This window comes from Elephas maximus, chromosome 8, assembly GCF_024166365.1.
Source record: "Elephas maximus indicus isolate mEleMax1 chromosome 8, mEleMax1 primary haplotype, whole genome shotgun sequence".
Taxonomy (NCBI): domain Eukaryota; kingdom Metazoa; phylum Chordata; class Mammalia; order Proboscidea; family Elephantidae; genus Elephas; species Elephas maximus.
In genome coordinates this window covers 23,585,585-23,604,524 of record NC_064826.1, presented here as the reverse complement: position 1 = coordinate 23,604,524, position 18,940 = coordinate 23,585,585, and the positions used below count along the sequence as shown (strand labels likewise).

At 38.2% G+C, this 18,940-nt stretch overlaps 1 long non-coding RNA gene across 2 annotated transcripts; it reads right to left on the bottom strand.

Moving 5' to 3' along the window:
* Nucleotides 1–4,365: 4,365 nt before the first annotated feature.
* On the bottom strand, nucleotides 4,366–15,300 carry LOC126082263 (uncharacterized). Of its 2 annotated transcripts, XR_007518516.1 has the most exons (5): nucleotides 15,158–15,300; nucleotides 11,690–11,843; nucleotides 6,620–6,704; nucleotides 4,978–5,047; nucleotides 4,366–4,545 (listed from the first exon to the last, which is right to left on the bottom strand). It is a non-coding gene; the product is annotated as an uncharacterized LOC126082263 (long non-coding RNA). The 2 variants fall into 2 exon arrangements; XR_007518517.1 differs by lacking the exon at nucleotides 6,620–6,704.
* Nucleotides 15,301–18,940: the final 3,640 nt, after the last annotated feature.

Here is an 18,940-nt window from a genome sequence, read left to right as displayed (position 1 = left end):
AGGTGGTATGAGGTCTCCAACTCTACTTGTTTCCCTTTCCTTTTATCTTGTATAAGATAAAACGTGGTGCAGACCACAGCCCAAGGAACTCCCTTTACATGGGATCAGGGTCTGACCTGAGCAAAGGTGTTATATCCCGCCTTAATCCTCTTTAACCACAGGCAGATATTATGATTTATAACACATAGGAGAATCACAAAATAGAGGACAACCACACAGTACTGGGAATCATGGTCTAATCAAGTTGACACATATTTTGGGGGGGCACAATTAAATCTATTATAGAAGGTCAATATACAAAAGTCAGTTTCTTTCCTATATATCAGCAATAAACAGTTGAAATTTTATATTACAAACACAAGATTATTACATTAAAAAAAGAAGAAGAAAATTGAATACACAGGTATAAATCTAACAAAATATGTACAAGACCTACATGAGAAAAACTAAAGAATTCTGATGAAAGAAATAAAAAATGATCTAAATGAATGGAGAGATATTCCTAGTTCATGGAGAGGAAGACATCGTTATTAAGATATCAGTTCTTTCCAACTTGATCGATATATTCAATGCAATCCTAACTCCGGGAAGTTATTTTGTGGATCTTGGTAAACTGATTCTAAAGTTTATGTTATAAAGGAAAAAAAAAAAATCAGGATAGCCAACGAAATGCTGGAGGAGAACAAAATTGGAAAACTGACACTACCTGACTTCAAAACTTACTGTAAGGCTTCAGTAATCAAGACTGAGTGGTATTCACAAAAGAACAAATAAATCAATGGATCAGAATAAACAGCCCAGACATAGACCCACACAAATGTAGTCAACTAGTCCATTGATCTTTGACAAAGGAGCAAAGACAATTCAATGGAGAAAGGATAGTTGTGTGTGTGTGTGTGTGTGTGTGTGTGTTTTAATTAGATATCCACATGCAAAAAAAAAAAAGCATCTAAACACAGATTTTACAACTTTCAGAAAAATTAACTCCTAATGAAACATAGATGAAAACGTAAGATGCAAAGCTCTACAATTTCTAGAGGATACCATAGGAGAAAATCTGGGTTTTTTTTTTTAATTTTTTTTTTACCATAGGAGAAAATCTAGGTGACTTTGGATTGATGATAATTTTTTTTTTTTTTTTGTACAACACCAAAAGTATACTCCTTTGATAAATTTAATTTCAGTACAATTAAAAATTTCTGCTCTGCTAAAGGCAATATTTAGAGAATGAAAGGACAAGCCACGGACTGGGCAATATGCAAAACACATATCTGATAAAGGATTTGTATCCAAAATATGCAACAAACACTTAAAACTCAGCAATAAGAAACAACTAAACTAATTAAAAAATGGGCAAAAAGTCTGAACAGACATCTGGTCAAAGAAGATACACAGGTAGTAAGTAAGCCTGCGAAAAGATGCTAAATATCAAATATGACTGGGGAACAGCAAGTTACAACAACAATGACATATCACTACACACCTGTTGTTGTTGCCTACTTCTGTGTCATCTTCACAATCACCAGCAGGTTCGAGTCCACTGTTGCAGCTACTGTGCCAATCTATCTCACCAAGTGTCTCCCATGCCCTCACTTGTCCTTTACTTCACCAAACAAGACGCCCTCCTCCAGTAATTTATCTCCCTGATGGCATAACCAAAGCAAATGAGTCAGACAATGCTGTGATCTGTAAGACTTTCATTTACTAATTTCTGGAAGCAGATCACCAGGCCTTTACTTCTAGTCTGTCTTAGTCTGGAAGCTTGGCAGAAAGAAACCTGTTGACCATGAATGTCCCTGCTGGTACTGAAATATTTGTGGCATAGCTTCCAACATCATGGCAATACGCAAGCCACCACAGTAGGAGAAACTGTGGTGGACACACACCTATTAGAATAGCTAAAATCCAAAACACTGACAACACCAAATGCTTGCAAGGATGTGGAGCATCAGGGACACTTATTCATTGCTGATGGGAATAAGCATTGCTACTTCCACCTTGGAAGACAGTCTGGCAGTTTCTTACAAGGCTTACCACACAATCCAGCCATAACAGTCTTACGTATTTACACAAATGAGTTGAAAACTTATGTTTGCACAAAAACCTACGCATCAGTGTTTATAGAACCTTTATTCATAACTGCCAAAAGCTGACAGCAAGCTAGATGTCTTTCAATAAGTGAATGAATAAACTGTGGTGCATCCATGCAATGGAGTGTTACCATATTTTTACGAAAAGAACGGACACCGACATTTGTTTGCCAACTGCTCCCTCCCACCTCTAGTTATTTTTTTTTAATATGCTATATTAATTTTTTTTTTTTTTTACGGCAACACGTAAAAGAAAAAAATTGGCATAGTGGCCTTACAAAAATATCCCCTGGGGGAGGGAGACTTTTTACAAATGTAGAAAGTCTGTGTTATTTGCATAAAAACTGGTATTCAGCAATAACAACCACCACAAAAAGTTATCAAGCTATGAAGAGACATGAAAAGATCTTCAATGCATATTTCTAAGTAAAAGAAGTCAGCCTAAAAATCATACAGAGTCTATAATTCCAACTATATGACAATCTGGAAATAGCAAAACTATAAAGAGATAGTAAAAAGATCAGTGATTGCCCAGATCTCAGGAGAAGGAGTTGAGGAATGAACAGTGGAGCACAGGGCATTTTAAAGGCAGTGAAACTATTCCGTAGGATACCCCAGTGGTGGATAGATGACATTGTGCATTTGTCAAAATTCATAGATCTGTGCACCATAAAGGGCAGTGGACTTTTGTTAATAAAAATGTATCAATATTGGTTAAACAATTGAAACAAATACACCAAATGAATAAAAGATGTTAATAATGGGAGAAACTGTACACAGAGAGAAGAGGGGCATATGGAACCTCTCTTTACTTCCTGCACAGTTTTTGTATAAACCAAAAACTGCTCTGAAAGAATAAAGTCTATTTTCCAAAAAGTGGAAGAAATACTATTTGCTGCAGCTTTTGTCATGACATGACATCAAAATAAATGATTTTTCCAGAAGACTGAATGAGCCATAACACAATCCTCACAAAAAAGAATGCAGTAAATTACTCAGTCAAAAGACTCAAGCACCAAAGGCCACTGACAGGCAAGTCAGAGTCTTCAGAAAGAACAAAGAGCTGCTCCAGTTTTAAGTCCTTAATATTACAAACGATCTCTGTCATCCCGAGCTCCAAATAGCTGTGGCTTCAATCCTATAAGAGAAACCTTGTTAGCCGCTTGAGAGATTCAGGTCAGAATTCTCACCCAATCCGCCATTAACTTGGTCATCACCATGACAACTTAATGCTGGTTAAAAGGGCTCAAAAGTGCTGTTAGCAGAAAATTAAGCTAATGAGTTCTTCATTTTCCATGTTGAAGTAGTTTCTCATCAGTTCTCTCGACTATGACCATTCAATCATAATATAGTTTTAAATATATTGGCTGTCTCACTCAGTAAAAAAAAAAAAAACAGTAGCAAGTGGGAATTCAAATGAACTCCATACCTGTTTGCACCATTAATAACAATATATTCACTATGATATCAGGGACTTTAGATAGATCTTTCTTGTGGAGGAACATGATGCATTTCACATTCGTTAAAATAACGTACCAGTAAAAGTTTACTCAGAGGGAGCTATAAAGCTAATATTATCAACGTTGCATTGCTCAGTGTAATTATTTCATATACGCATCTCGTCTAGTTATTACTCATCTTATTAATGACTTAATTTCTGAGCATTTCAAATATATTCTTAGTATCAATTTTACGCAGCGTTTTCTGGCATGAAATTCTATCAAATATTATTTATCCATCTATGTGATTATTTTGTTTCTCTTCCTCTCCCTATGAAAAATGCTGATGTCTTCTATTAGAGGGCTAATAGAACGACTTCTGTGTCTACCATCTTTATTCTTCCCTTCTAACTCAACAGCTTTAAGTCTGCTAAAGACGTCAATAATCTCCTTAACCTAAATTCTCCCTCTAATCTCTAACTTTCCCGCTTCAGATTGTCTTCCCACTAGGTTTAGTAACGTTTTCCTTTTACTTCTCAAACTTTCTGACCCTTACTCTAAATCTTATAGTGGACTCAGTTCCCCCTAAACACCAGTTGCCATGGAGTTGACTTCAACTCATGGTGAGTCCATGTGTGTCAGAGTAGAACCAAGCTTCATGGGATTTTCAATGGCTGGTCGTTTTCATAAGTAGATTACCTGGCCTTTCTTCTGAGGCCACTCAGAGTGGGCTGAAACATCTAATCTTTGTTTAGCAGCCATGTGAGTTAACCATTTGCACCACCAAGGGAATCCTCAATTCTCTGTAGTGAGTTCTAGTCTACACTTACCAACATCTGCTCTCACCACCACCGAGAGCTGACTTGTGTCCTCTGTGGTCCTCTTGAGGTTGAACTGGTGCACAGACTCATTCAGAAACTTCCACTGATTCTTGGTCATTCCAACAGGTTTTTTTTGTTTGTTTGTTTGTTTTTTATGCTTGAAGTCTTCTGACTTTCGATCTTGCAATAGTTTCTCTGAGCAGAGTTTTAGGAACAGATTTCCAAAGAATAAAAATTAAAAAAAAAAATCCAAGTTGATTGACTGCTTTACAGGATAATTGGCAATTCAATGTATCTTCCAAAGTTTACAGAAACTATGTAATCACTTTAAAATATCAATTCCCAAATACTTTCATCTTCCTTTACAACTAAATATTCACCGGAGTCAAACATCTTATTAGCCTAATGTTTATTTGCTTAATTAAGAAAGCATTTGTCTTTAAAAATGCTTCCTTCCTTTCTTTACATTTTTCCAACTATAAAAATATCATAAAGTACAATCCTGTTCTTAGTAAAATGTCAGAAAATTTTCTATGGTGGAAAATGGGAAATAATGAGAATAATAGATAAATTAATGACTTTATGTTTCCTTACTGATATAGGAAAATAACGCCATTTTACACATACCTGAGTAAATCTTGCTAACTCATTTCAGGATGTTTTTATGGGCATGAAGGAAAAAGTCCAAGGTAAGGTTCTGGAATGAGAAATTGAAAGGACCAAGAATAAAAACCTAGGATAAATAACATTAAACGTTGTGTGGAATGAGGAGGGCTCCTAAAAGACCTTACAACTTGCTAGAGGCAGAAGGAGAATTGGTAAGAGTTGTCTGTGAAATCGCCACAGTAGGGAGACAGCTGAAGATAAAAGAAGGCATCAGCCATGTCAAATTCAGTGGACAAGTAAAGATAAAAATTAAAGAACCCAAATACTCTGGGATTTGTTATTAGGCACTCAACTGGTTTGCTGAAAGTAATTTCAATGGATGGAGGGAAAAAAACTGGCTGTGGAAAGGCTGGAGCTTGGCAAAATGACTTTCCAGAAACTTACTGTAAAGGAGAGATGAGATGGCAGGAGGATTCTGGATTGAAGAAGACTTTTCTGGAACCAGCCAAAGACAGGAGGATTAGTGAAAAGGGGATGATACGGCATTCCCATAGGGAATTGTATAATTTCCTGTGACACTTGTGACAAATTATCACAAACATGGTGCCTAGAAATATAGTCTCTTATGGTTCTGAAGACCAGAAGCCTGAAATCAGTATCACTGGGCTGAAATCCAGCTGTCATCGGGGCCACATTCTCTCCAGAAGCTCTAGGGGAGAATCTGTTCCTTGCCTCTGCAGTTTCAGGTGGCTCTGGCATTCCTTAGCTTGTGGCCACATCACTCTTTGCCTTGGTCATCACACTGCCTCTTCCGTGTGTGTGTGTGTGTGTGTGTGTGTGTGATCTCCCTCTGCCTCACTCGTATTAAGATATGTGTAATTGCATTTAAGACTCACCATGATAATCCAGGATAATCTCCCATCTCAAGATCCTCAATTTAATCACATCACAACTACAAAGATTTTTTTTTTTTTTTTTTTTGCCATATAAGGTAAGGTAACGTTCACAGGTTCCAGGGATTAGGATGTGGCTATCTTTTTTATTTTATTTTTTTGGTAGGGGACATTGTTCAGCCTACCATAGGGATGTATTCATTGTTCAGATTATTCTCCAGTTCTACTTGGAACTATAAACATCATGTTTCTGAAACAGAATCTAGCTCAGTTGTTCCTCCCATCTACCTGTCTCTCTTCAGCAGTCATTCTTATTTCCTCTCACCTGAAGAGGGAACAGATAAAGGTGTCACATTAGTCTTTTTAGCTAATTTGGAGAAAATGAGTGTGGTGGGTGATATACCGCCTTAGTTTCTTAGCACTGCTATAACAGAAATACCAGGGTGATTTAACAAACAGAAATTTATTTTCTCACTGTTTACTGACGCGGCTGGAATTCCAAATTCAGGACTCCAGCTCTACGGGAAGGTTTTCCCTCTCTGCTCTGGGGGAAGGTCACTGTTTCTTTTCAGCTTCTGTTCCTCAGTACCTTGGCAATCTTCACTTCACATGGCTTGTCTCTCTCTTCCTCTCTGTTTGTGCTTGCCTGCTGCTGTGCCCAAGCTGTTCCTTTTATATCTCAAAAGTGAGTGGCCCAAACACACTGTTCACTGATAAAGCCTCGTCAACACAACAAAGAAAACCCCTTGTCTAGATGGGATCATACTCACATGTACAGGGGCTGGCATTCCAACACATCTTTTGATGGGACACAATTCAATCCATAACACAGCTTCCTCACACCCCACTTTTTTTCTGAAAGACACCAGACAGAGAATCCTGATTTTTCTACACCAATTACAGTGTTGCTGTCTTCCTCTTTCCCAGATGTCATGGGCTGGCTTTCACCCATGAGCTACCAGGAAGTCCGTGGGGGTCTGCCCAGGAAAAGAGTGTACTTTCCTAATAACAGCCTCAAACTCTGAATGTGTGTGGAGGACAAGGGGCAGGAAAAGGGGTTGGGATCTGAAGTTGAGTCACTTCCTGTGAGTCCAGAATTGCTGCTTTTCACTAGTTAACACATCTGAAGCTTATGGTTTATAATCAAGTCCCTGCCAATGGGTTTTTGTAGTTGTTGTTGTTCGTTTTTCTAAATCATATTATTAGGTATTTGAATTACAAGATTTTATGACCCTAGCTTTACTCTTCCACGTTTATCCAGGATATTTTGCTTACATTTTAAATAGATGTGTTTGATACTGCTTATTTTAACAGGGAAAAATAAATCTGTATAGTTTTGCATCTCACCCTGCTTTGAAAATATACATATATGAACACATATAACCATGATCTCCAGTAAAGGAGATAAAGCAGTTTGATTTTAAAACTACTGGCGCTTAGAGGAAGGCTCAAAGAATATTTTAAGTACTAAATTATTAAAAATCTAAAGATGATACTAAAAATTGAAATATTGACCAAACAGAAAGCTCCAAATACACTGCCTATTTCTAAAGAAACATGGTCTGAGTTGTCATTTTCAGAAATAAAAATGAAGCGAATGTAAATTAAAGACAAAGTGCAACACAAAGTTAATATTATAACAGAACATGGTTTGAAGAATCTAAACTAAGAACCAAACCTGTTGCTGTCAAGTTGATTCCAACTCAGAGTGACCCTGTAGGAGAGTAGAACTGGCCCACAGGGTTTCCAGGGTTTGGAGAATCTAGACCAAAAACCAAAACCGTTGCTGTCGAGTCAATTCTGACTCATAGCAACGCTATAAAAAAAAAAAAAAAAAGTAAAACTGCCCCACAGGATTTCTAAGTAGCTGCTGGTAAATTCAAACTGCCAACCTTTTGGTCAGCAGCCTGAGCTCTTAAAAACTGATACAGAGATTCTAAAGGGTGTGCATATATGCACTCTCTTCTTATGTTGCCTGCTCAAACTGGATACAAAGATACGATTATTTTGTATTATCTGTCACATGGTAGTTAAGTCTTATTGGTTATCTAGGATGTTGCCAAAAAGCCCTGGCAGCCCAAAGGTTAAGCGCTTGGCTCCTAGCCAAAAAGGTTGGTGGTTCAAATTCACCCAGCGGCTCCACAGGAGAAAAGACCTGATGATCTGCTTTGGTAAAGAATACAGCCCAAGAAAACTTATGGGGCAGTTCTACTTTCACATGGGGTCGCTATGAGTCGAAAAAAGACCCAACCGCAGCTAACAACAAGAATGTTGCTGTAGAAATATAAGTGCTGTAGTTTTAGCCTGGTTTAGTCTCATGCTGCTTTAGAACAATAAAAAGATCACTGAGAGAACTGTCCCTAGTGGCAAAAAAACAAATGATGCTGACAAAGCAAAGCTGAAAAGGACTGCAAAGTCCAGACATTGCAAGTGAAATTCAAAAGGATTTGCATTTGATGTGTAAGTGGGCTGATGTGGCAAATCACATTTAATGCTGACAACTGTTAAAAATAATGATAAACGCAGACCAAAATAAGCACATAAACGAAGCGAGCAAACTAGAGTCACTAAGCACCCAGTAGATGACAATGAGCTCTAACATGGGTTAAAATTCTGTGAGTAGTAAGACAGGAAGAGGGGATTGGAGGAAATTAATTTGCAAGACTCATGAGTTTGACCCCTGAGTGTGAATACACACAATTGTTTTCCTTATTAATATTTTATCTATCCATTTCTGCTGAAAGTCATGGCTGAAGTGGTATTAAGATATAAATTACATACTTTGTAGATAAAGAAGTGTTCAAATGCATAAATCTGTAGGCAAACTAGTTTAAAAGAAAAACTTGTTCAGCTGTGTTTTTTTAAAAGCAAGTTACAGAGCAAATGTTCCAAAAGAATTGGCTATTTGTAATGTTTTCCACCCCATCCTGAAGTCCTGAACTTGCTTAATGTTGACAAAATACTGAAGTTAAAAATCTCATCTAGTACACCTTGACATAAAAGAATATTCCAAATCTGATTCTTACTGAGTCTACTACTATATCTGGTCTGAACATTATCTACCAAACATTTTCAGGAGTAGAGGGATGGATTTACAAGTCAATTCTGTAGCACAATAGGAATAAGCTATGAATTTTTTTAATCAGTTCCAAATAGGCTGTGTTGCCAGAAGAGTGCACCAAATGACAGTTATACACATGTGGAATCACCTATTAACCAGGTCTATTAAAAAAATAGCTTCATTGGAAATGATTGGATATTTCTACTTACTAGATCAAAATGGAAGCCCTGGTGGCATAGTGGTTAAGAGCTACTGCTGCTAACCAAAAGGTCAGCAGCTCGAATCTACCAGGAGCTCCTTGGAAACCTTGGGTGGGGGGGCAGTTCTACTCCATCCTTTAGAGTTGCTATGAATAGGTAATGCTAATGAAGGTACTTGGTAAGCTTCGAGATGGCATATTAATATGAGGGAGCTTCTTGACCAAAAGGAGCCCTGGTGGCACAGTGGGTAAGAGCTCAGCTACTAACAAAAAGGTCAGCAGTTCACCTCCACTGGCTGCTCTTTGGAAACCCTATGGGGCAGTTCTGATGGCAACAGGTTTGGTTTTTTTTTTTTAATGGAATACCACAAATGTTTCTGGGCTGGTTCCCTCTGGCCAAGAGCATCCTTGCCCATTTACCCTAGGTTACTGAGCAAATATTATTTTCTATGAATGCCATGATTAGGCAACTAACGTTGTTGTTGTTATTTGCTGTCCTGTCACTTTCAACTCATGACAATTCCATGAGTGCAGAGTAGAAATGCTCCATAGGGTTTTCAAGGCTGTGACTCTTGAGAAGCAGACTGTAAGGCTTGTCTTCTGAGAAGCCTCTGAGTGAGTCTGAATCACCAGCCTTTTGAATCATAGTCAAACATTTCACCGTTTGGGCCGCCAGGTCTCCAGTAGGTAATTAACAAAAACCCAGTGCCGTTGAGTCAATTCCGACTCTTAGCGACCCTATAGGGCAGAGTAGAACTGACCCATAGAATTTCCAAGGAGCACCTGGCGGATTCAAACTGCCGACCCTTTAGTTAGCAGCCATAACACTTAACCACTATGCCACCAGGGTTTCCAGGTAATGAATAGATAAGCTAATATTAGGATTGCAAGATATATCAGCTTTCATCAACAGAATACTAGATAGCAAGTCCAAGATTTAGTTGAGGGCACAAAGAAGGCCACTGTTACTAACGGGTATAATTTATTTTTGTATTTTGGTCTTATACCCCATTGCCTTACCAAACATTAAATTTAATAATATTCTATAAATGACAGTTGTCTTCTATGAAAACAATTCTACCACACGTGTAAGAATGGCAGTTTTGAGTCTTGTTTTTTTCCTTAAGTAAATGTATGTCTATTTTTGGTTTGTTTAACTTCTGGGTTTGTCGATGACTCCACTAAAATAGGAAGTAGGTGGGCTGATGGCAGGCATCTTTGCTTGCCCCTGATTAAGAAAGTTTTCGACAGCAAGTAGATTTTTGCCATAGAATATTGGCAGATAATTTAACAGATTAAGGAGGTTCCTTTTCTTCCTAAACTCCTAAGCATTTTGATCATGAATGGGTGTTGAAAATTATCAAGCCTTTCTTCTGCATCTTCTGAAGTATCCAATTACGTTCCTTCTATATTTTAATATGGAGAACGTAATTTGTAGTTTTTTTTTTTTTTAATAACCACCTTTGTAATCCCGGAATATACCCAGCTCAATCATGATATTTTATTTTGTTTTCTTTGAGCTCCTGGATTCGTCGTTTTCACATTTTGCTAAGGAGTTTACAAATAAGTGAATGTGCTGTATTTTTTCCTTTCATGTATCATTCTTCTGTAATCTGTAAGATGAAGCCAGGTCATGTACTGAGTAAAAAAATTCTTCCTCTCTTTTCCCTGCTCTGGAAACGCCTATATGATAATAATCTCTGGCATTTTTTGAGCTTAACTTTATGGCATTCATGTGCTTGATTTTCATGTGTGTGTCTTCCATATTTAATACTTCCATTCCCTAATTGTTGCATGCAGGTTTCTATAAGGTCCATTAAATTAAGTTGGCAAAATTATCCTGTTCAAATGTTCAATTTCTTTACTAATCTCTGCTGTTGTTGTTAATGTTTTTTTGGGCATGGCTATGATAATGAATTTGGCAAGTTTTCTTTGTAGTTTTATCAATACTAGCTTTATGATGTTATCATGGATTGAATTGTGTCCCCCTAAAATATGTGTTAGAATCCTAAGGTCTATGCATGTGAATTTAATCTTGTTTGGAAATTGAGTTTTCTTTATTATATTAAGGAGACCATACCAGTGTAGGGCGTGTCCTAAACCTAATCACTTCTGAGTTATAAAAAAAGGTAGCTTAGACACAGAGACAGATACAAGTGGGAAGGCAGATGCCGTGTGAGGATTGTCTATAAGACATGGAACCGAGGAAAGCCATGGACTACCTACCAGGAGGGATTGACACAGCTAAGACCTTGATGTGGACTTTTAGCCTCCAGAACTGTGAGAAAATACTTCTCTGTTCTTTAAAGCCACTCACTTGTGATATTTGTATTACAACAGGACTGGGTAAGGAAGAGATAAATTTCTATTTTTCCAGATGTACTCAAGTTTAGCATTTTTATATCTTTGTGGTAAGTCGATCCTTTTATCATTGTGTGGTTTATTTTTCACTCCCACAGAGTTCATTGCAGATTAGGCTATACTCCTGTGTGTATGGTGACTCTAAGATTCCAGATTGCTGCACTCTGGTGGTACATTGTTATTTCTGAGGGGGGAAAGAAAGGGAAAGAGAATGCTCACTGATCTCAGCCTGCCAGGAACTCATGTCATTTCTGCTCATATTCTGATTGCCAGAAGGAGTCACATGGCTACTGAGGGTCAACTAGGAGCTGCTCCGTGTCACTCTTCCTGGGTGTAGGAAGAGGGATCCTCCATCTCTGAGCTTCTTTAATTGCTAAGGCAAAAAAAGGAAAGATGGTAAATTGTATATTTACTTATAAAATACTAAAAATAAAACACATCGCTCCCACTCACTTTTTGTTTGCCATAGAAAGTTGCATGGCCATGCTTAACGTCAAAAGGAAGCAGAGAGCTCAAAACATTTATGCTCATTGCCATTGAGTAGATTCCAACTCATAGCAAACCTACAAAGTAGAACTGCCTCATGGGGTTTCCAAGGAGCAATTGATGGATTTGAACTGCTGATCTTTTGGTCAGCAGCTGTAGCTCTTAACCACTGTACCACCAGGGCTCCCAGAATATTTAGTGAGCATGATTACTACCACATTAAGTAAGAGATAATGATTATATGGACTGAGGAAGGGATACAGATAGACATAATGAATACATTTTGGTATATTTACATGTCAAACACAGAGTTTGCTGAGGCATTAATGAAATATGTGGTTCTTCCAGGTTGGCCAACTGAGTGGGTGGGTGTTAGTACCAATTACAGTTATGCGGGAGAGTGGAAGGAAAAAAGTTTTACTCTCAATGAGGTAGTGTGTACCCTAAAAAATCCCAAAACATTGCTGAAAGATATGTTAAAGATAGATGATAGGTAGACAGACAGACAGACAGATGCTGGATAGATAGATAGATGATAGATGATAGATAGATAGATAGATAGATAGATAGATAGATAGATAGATAGATAGATAGATAGATAGATAGATAGATAGATAGATAGATAGATAGATGATAGATAGATAGATAGATAGATAGATAGATGATAGATAGATAGATAGATAGATAGATAGATAGATAGATGATAAAGGAAGGAAGGAAGGAAGGAAGGAAGGAAGGAAGGAAGGAAGGAAGGAAGGAAGGAAGGAAGGAAGGAAGGAAGGAAGGAAGGAAGGAAGGAAGGAAGGAAGGAAGGAAGGAAGGAAGGAAGGAAGGAAGGAAGGAAGGAAGGAAGGAAGGAAGGAAGGAAGGAAGGAAGGAAGGAAGGAAGGAAGGAAGGAAGAAGGGAGAAATTGAAGAAGGAATGAAGAAGGAAGGAAGGAAGAGCAGTATCATGTCCATGGATAGGAATATTCAATATTGTTAAGATATTCATTCTTCTAAGATTGTCTATAGATTCACTGCAATCCCAGTGGGCATTTTTTTAGAGGGTGAGAGGTGGGAACAGACAAGCTGATTCTAAAAGGTGCATAGAAATACAAAGGATCTATAATAGCCGAAAAAATTTTGAAGTAGAACAATGTTTGATGATTAACCTCAGCCATTTTAGAACTTGCCCTATGGCTACAATGGCTAAGATGGTGTGGTTTGACTTAAATATAGATAAATAGAATGAAGAGGACAGAAAGTTTAGAAACCAGTCACACTCATACTATTAATTGATTATTATCAAAAAAGGGAATTAAATGAGAGAATAAAATCTTTTCAACAAAAGGTGCTCTAATAACTGTATAACTATAAGCAAAAAAGTGATCCCTGATCCCTATTTCATATTTTCCAAAAAATGTAATTCAATGTGGATAGCAAGTAAAGGTAAAATAATGAATTATATAACTCTATATGGTTGCTATGAGACGAAATCAACTCAGCAACAAGTTTTTCAACAGGTTTATACCTGTTTTCAAGAAGCCTGGTAGTGCAGTGGTTAAGCACTCAGCTGCTAACATTAAGGTTAGTGATTCAAATCCACCCATTGGATCATGGGAAAAAGATTTGGCAATCTGCTTTTGTAAAGATTATAGCCAAGAAAACCCCATGAGGCAGTTCTACTCTGTCACATGGGGTTGCTATTAGTTGAAATTAACAATACCCAACAACAACAACAAACCTGTTTTCAGGAGGCCCTGGGTGGTACAAATAGTTAAGCACTTGACTACTAGCCAAAAGGCTGGTGGTTTGAACCCACCCCAAGAAGCCTGGGAAGACAGGCCTGGTGATCTGTTTCTGAAAGCTCACAGCCTTGAAAACTCTGTGGAGCGGTTCTACTCAACACATGGAGTTGCCATCAGTCAGAATTGACTCAGTGGCCAGCCACAAAAACAACACACCTGTTTTCAGCTCATTGCATCTGCCTTTAGTAGCTTGGATACCTAAAGGTCTCTAAGAAAACTACAAATAAGTGGGGAAACCTAGTTCCTTAAAACAATACATGAGAAAGAAGATGTGCAAAAAGGAAAACTTCCCCCATTGTGCCCATGGCCACCCTAGTGTCTATTGGTTGCTCTTGTAGTTCAAAGTCCACTTTGCCTATGACTTTTTTAAGAGGATCTTATCTTTTTAAATTTCTTGGCTGTCAGGTACCATAGTGACGTGTTTCATCTGGCTGTGTCAAGCATATCACTTTATTCCTTTTCACGATGAAAAGATTTCAGTTGGAAAGTTATGCTTTGGGGAAGATTTCAAACCTACTCAAAACCAGACTTACCTTTAGAAAAGACTCAAATTAACTTTGACTTGAGGTATGGTATCCTGGGCCTTTCAGATTGCAATTAACTTTGACAGTGTTCAATTAATTATGGCTTTCATTGTGATTATAGAGAGACTGTATTGCATATAAAAACTTTCAGGAGGTTAGCATTGCAAAATTTAGGTTCGTTTATCTGCAACTGCAGAGCTGTGTGATTTGACATTTGTCATAAAAAATATTTGCTCCTCAGATAAAAAATCATAGATGGCTCTACAATGTGTAGAGGATAAAGACCAAAGCTTTTAGCAAATTCACGATCATTCCAGTTTTTTTTTTTTTTTTAGCCTGAGCTTTACTTTCTAGCTCTATTTCTTTTTTTCCTAAACCCCCCTCAACCAACACACATCTACACACACATATACAAAAACAAACACTTTGCCATGAAGCCGATTTAGACTCATGGTGATCACATGTATATGACAGAGTAGAAATGGGCTCCATAGGGTTTTCTTGACTGTAACCTTCATGCAAGCAGATCAGCAGAGCCTTTCTTTCATGACGTTGCTGGGTGGGTTCGAATCACCAACCTTTCAGTTAGCAGCTGAGCACAAACCATTTGTGCCATCCATGGACTTCTCACACATTTACTAAACCAAAGCCTGTTGCCGCTGAGTCTATCCTAACTCGTAGCAACCCTACAGGACAGAGTAGAACTGCAGCATAAGGTCTGAGGGACTGTAAATCTTTACGAAAGCAGACTTCCTCATCTTTCTTCTGCAGAGCGGCTGGGGGTTCGAACTGCCGACCTTTCAATTAGCAGTTGAGCACTTAACCACTGCACCACCAGGGCTCCTTTTACACAGATACATACCCTCTTAATTTTCAATTTAGCTCACCTTAAACAAAAAATAAGTTCAGAGTATTGTCAGGGCTTCAGTTCTGTTTCTCTTATCATCATTTTAGCAACGCATTCTTCTGGGGTATTCTAATTCAGCTAGCCCAAGCCTGGTAGCATTGCAACATACCATTCAGAAGAAAAGAACATCTCTTCCAGTAGCTATTATAGGGAAAAAATAAAACAAAAAACAAAGCTTATGTAAGTCAATATCCAGAACACATCTCCTTGTGTCTATTTTACCCAAACTAGATCATGTTTATATTTGAGCCACTTGCTGTGATTGGAGATGTTGAGGTTTGGCTCCACCCATTTAAGTTCACTACGAGGAACAGAGACGGGGGGGTTATTGAGGCCAAGCCGTCCCTAACATCATGGCTGAGGACTGGGCACAGAGATTCCACCAAAGGTGATACAAGGAACTACATATTATTCATATTTGTATCTCACTACACAATATTTAAGGAGCCCTGGTGGTGCAATAATTAAGCACTCAGCTGCTAACAAAGTTGGCAGTTTGAACTAACCTAGTAGCGCTGCAGGAGAAAGACATGGAGATCTGCTCCCATAAAAATTACAGACTAGAAAATGCTACGGGGAAGTTCTGCTCTCGATGATGGCACCTGACAACACATAAGAAAAAAAATCTGTTGCCATTGAGTCGATTCCGATTCGTAGCGACCACATACAGTAGTTATGAATGATCAACAAATATTTGAGGGGTGAAAAACATGACCTGTTGCCTTTTACTCCGTACTAATAAGTTTAAATTATGCAAGGAAAAAAATGGGTAAAGACCATAACCACTAAGAATATATCGATGATCAAAGCGAAAACTTGCCTTCTTCTTATTTTTGTCTTATTCCTGATCACCTTCCCTCCTCCATTTGCTGGTGAGTGCCCACAGGTTTTCCTCTATGCCCACACAATTAAGGCCTTCTTTCAGGTATAGGGTTGCTGCTAGTTCATAAGGTGACTTCCATTAATTAGAGAAAGTTGCCATTTTATGCAGGGGAATCCAGCCCACTCTCACCACTTTCAGGGGTGCCTGAGTCAGTAACCAGATTATAAATTAGATTTCATCCCCACCTGCCCCCTCTTCCAGGACCTTTATGCAAAGAACTTTATAAAAAACAACAAAAACACATCGTGTTTAGAAAAAGTAACTGACTTTGATTTTTTCAGAATCTTATACCTACCATATATCTTGGCATTTTAAAAGAAAAGTTGAGGATAAAATAAGATCCATTTTCCAGTAGGTCAAAACTCTGAAAACTTCCAGGTGCAAACCCACAAGTCCTTTTCTCCTTTGGATTATGAAGCACCAAGATAGATGTGAGTTATGTCAGATTTAGGGACGCCTAGTCCCTGGGTAGAAACCCTGGTGGAGTCATGATTAAGAGCTACAGCTGCTAACCAAAAGGTCAACAGTTTGAATCTACCAGATGCTTCTTGGAAACCCTGTGGGGCAGTTCTACCCTGTCCTATAGGGTCACTATGAATCGGTTTAGCACTCCACTGCTAGGTAAATGTTGGTGGTTTGAATCTACCTGGTGGTACCTTGGATGACAGACCTGTTTCTGAAAGGTCTCAGCTATTGAAAGCCCTATGAAGTGCAGTTCTAGGCTTCACACATGGGGTTGCCATGAGTTAGAATTGACTCAGCAACTAACAACAACAACAAAGGTAAGATTACTGAGTAGTTTTTTATACTCCACTGGTCGCATAGCTAATATGTTATGCTACTATTATACACACAGGCACACATACACAGAGAGAGATGTACATGCAGATAGAAAATAAAGAAATATAAAATTTCCTTTATTCATAGACAATGAGATGGTATAGTTAGAAAATTCTAAAGATTCTACCAATAAACTACTAGAAATAATGATTTAGTAGGTTGCAGAACATAAGGTCAATATAGAAAAACCAATTGAATTTTTATAAACTAGCAATGAATACCCTCATGTATCTGTCAGTTTTTTGTATTGTGGGGGCTTGCTTGTTCTTATGATGCTGCAAGCTGTGCCACCAGGATTCAAATACCAGCAGGGTCACGCAAGGCAGACAGATTTCAGCTGAGTTTCCAGATTAAGACAAACTAGGAAGAAAGACCAGGCAGTCTACTTCTGAAACAAATTAGCCAGTGAAAACCTTATGAATAGCGGCAGAACACTGTCTGATACAGTGCTAGAAGATGAGCCGCTGACGTTGGAAGGCACTCAAAAGACAACGGGGGAAGAGCTGCCTTCTCAAAGTAGAGTCGACCTTAATGACTTGGATGGAGTCAAGGTGGATCCACATGGTTTAAAGTCAGGAAAGGTGTGCATCAGGATTGTATACTTTCACCATACTTATTCAATCTTTATGCTGAGCAAGTAGTCCAAAAATATGGATTATATGAAGAAGAAAAGGGCATTAGGATCGGAGAAAGACTCAATAACCTGCGCTATGCAGACGACACAACATTGCTTGCTGAAAGTGAAGAGGGCTTGAAGTACTTACTGATGAAGATCAAAGACCACAGCCTTCAGTATGGATTACTTCAACATAAAGGACACAGAAATTCTCACAATTGGACCAATAACCAACATCATGATAAATGAAGAAAAGGTTGACGTTGTCAAAGGTTTCATTTTACTTGGATTTACAATCAACACCCATGGAAGCAGCAATCGAGAAATGAAACGATGCATTGCATTGGGCAAATGTGCTGCAAAACATCTCTTTAAAGTGTTAAAAAGCAAAGATGTCACCTTGAAGACTAAGGTGAGCCTGAGGTGTTTTCAATCACCTCATACGCTTGTGAATAAGGAAGGCGGAAGAACTAAAGAAGAATTGACTCCCTTGAATTGTGGTGTTGGCAAAGAATTGAATATTCTTTGGATTGGCAAAAGAATGAACAAATCTGTCTTGGAGTAAGTACAGCCAGAATGCTTCTTAGAAGCAGGGATGGCAAGACAACGTCTCACATACTTTGGACATGTTTTCAGGAGCAATCAGTCCCTGGAGAAGGACACCATGCTTGGTAAAGTAAAGGATCAGCAAAAAAGAAGAAGACCCTCAATAAGATGGATTGACACAGTGGCTGCAACAATGGGCTCAAGCATAACAACGATTGTAAAGATGGTGCAGGACCGGGCAGTGTTTTTTTCTGTTGTACATAGGGTCGCTATGAGTCAGAACCAACTCAACAGCACCTAACAGCAACACCAGGCAATAAATAATTAAAAATGAAGGTATAAATATACCATTTACAATATCATCAAAAACATATAATTATCGGGAAAAAATTAATACAATGTATGCAAGGCATCTACCCTAAATTAAATTGCAAAATATTGCTGAAAGAAATGTTAAAAGTAGAGAGAAAGAGAGAAAAGTAAAGTGGAGGAAGGGGTGGGGGGAACAAGGAAAGAAGGGAGGAACAAAGGGAGAGAGGGAAGAGGAAAGGAAGAAAGGAAGAAGAAAGGGAGGAAGGAGACTCAATATCATTAAGATGTTCATTCAGCTCAATATGTTCTATAGGTTCATTGCAATTCCATTAGGCACTTTTTTTGGAGGGGTAGTAGGGGGCAAAAGACGAGGTAATTATAAAATGTATATGGAAATACAAAGAGTCCAGAATAGTCAAAACAATTTTGTCAAAGAACAAAGCTTCAGGATTAGCACCAGCCATTTTAGTATTTACTCTACAGCTACAATGGTTAAACTACTGTTGTTCTGGCTTAAATATATATAAATAGGTCAATAGAAGAGGGCAGAAAGTTAAGATACCACA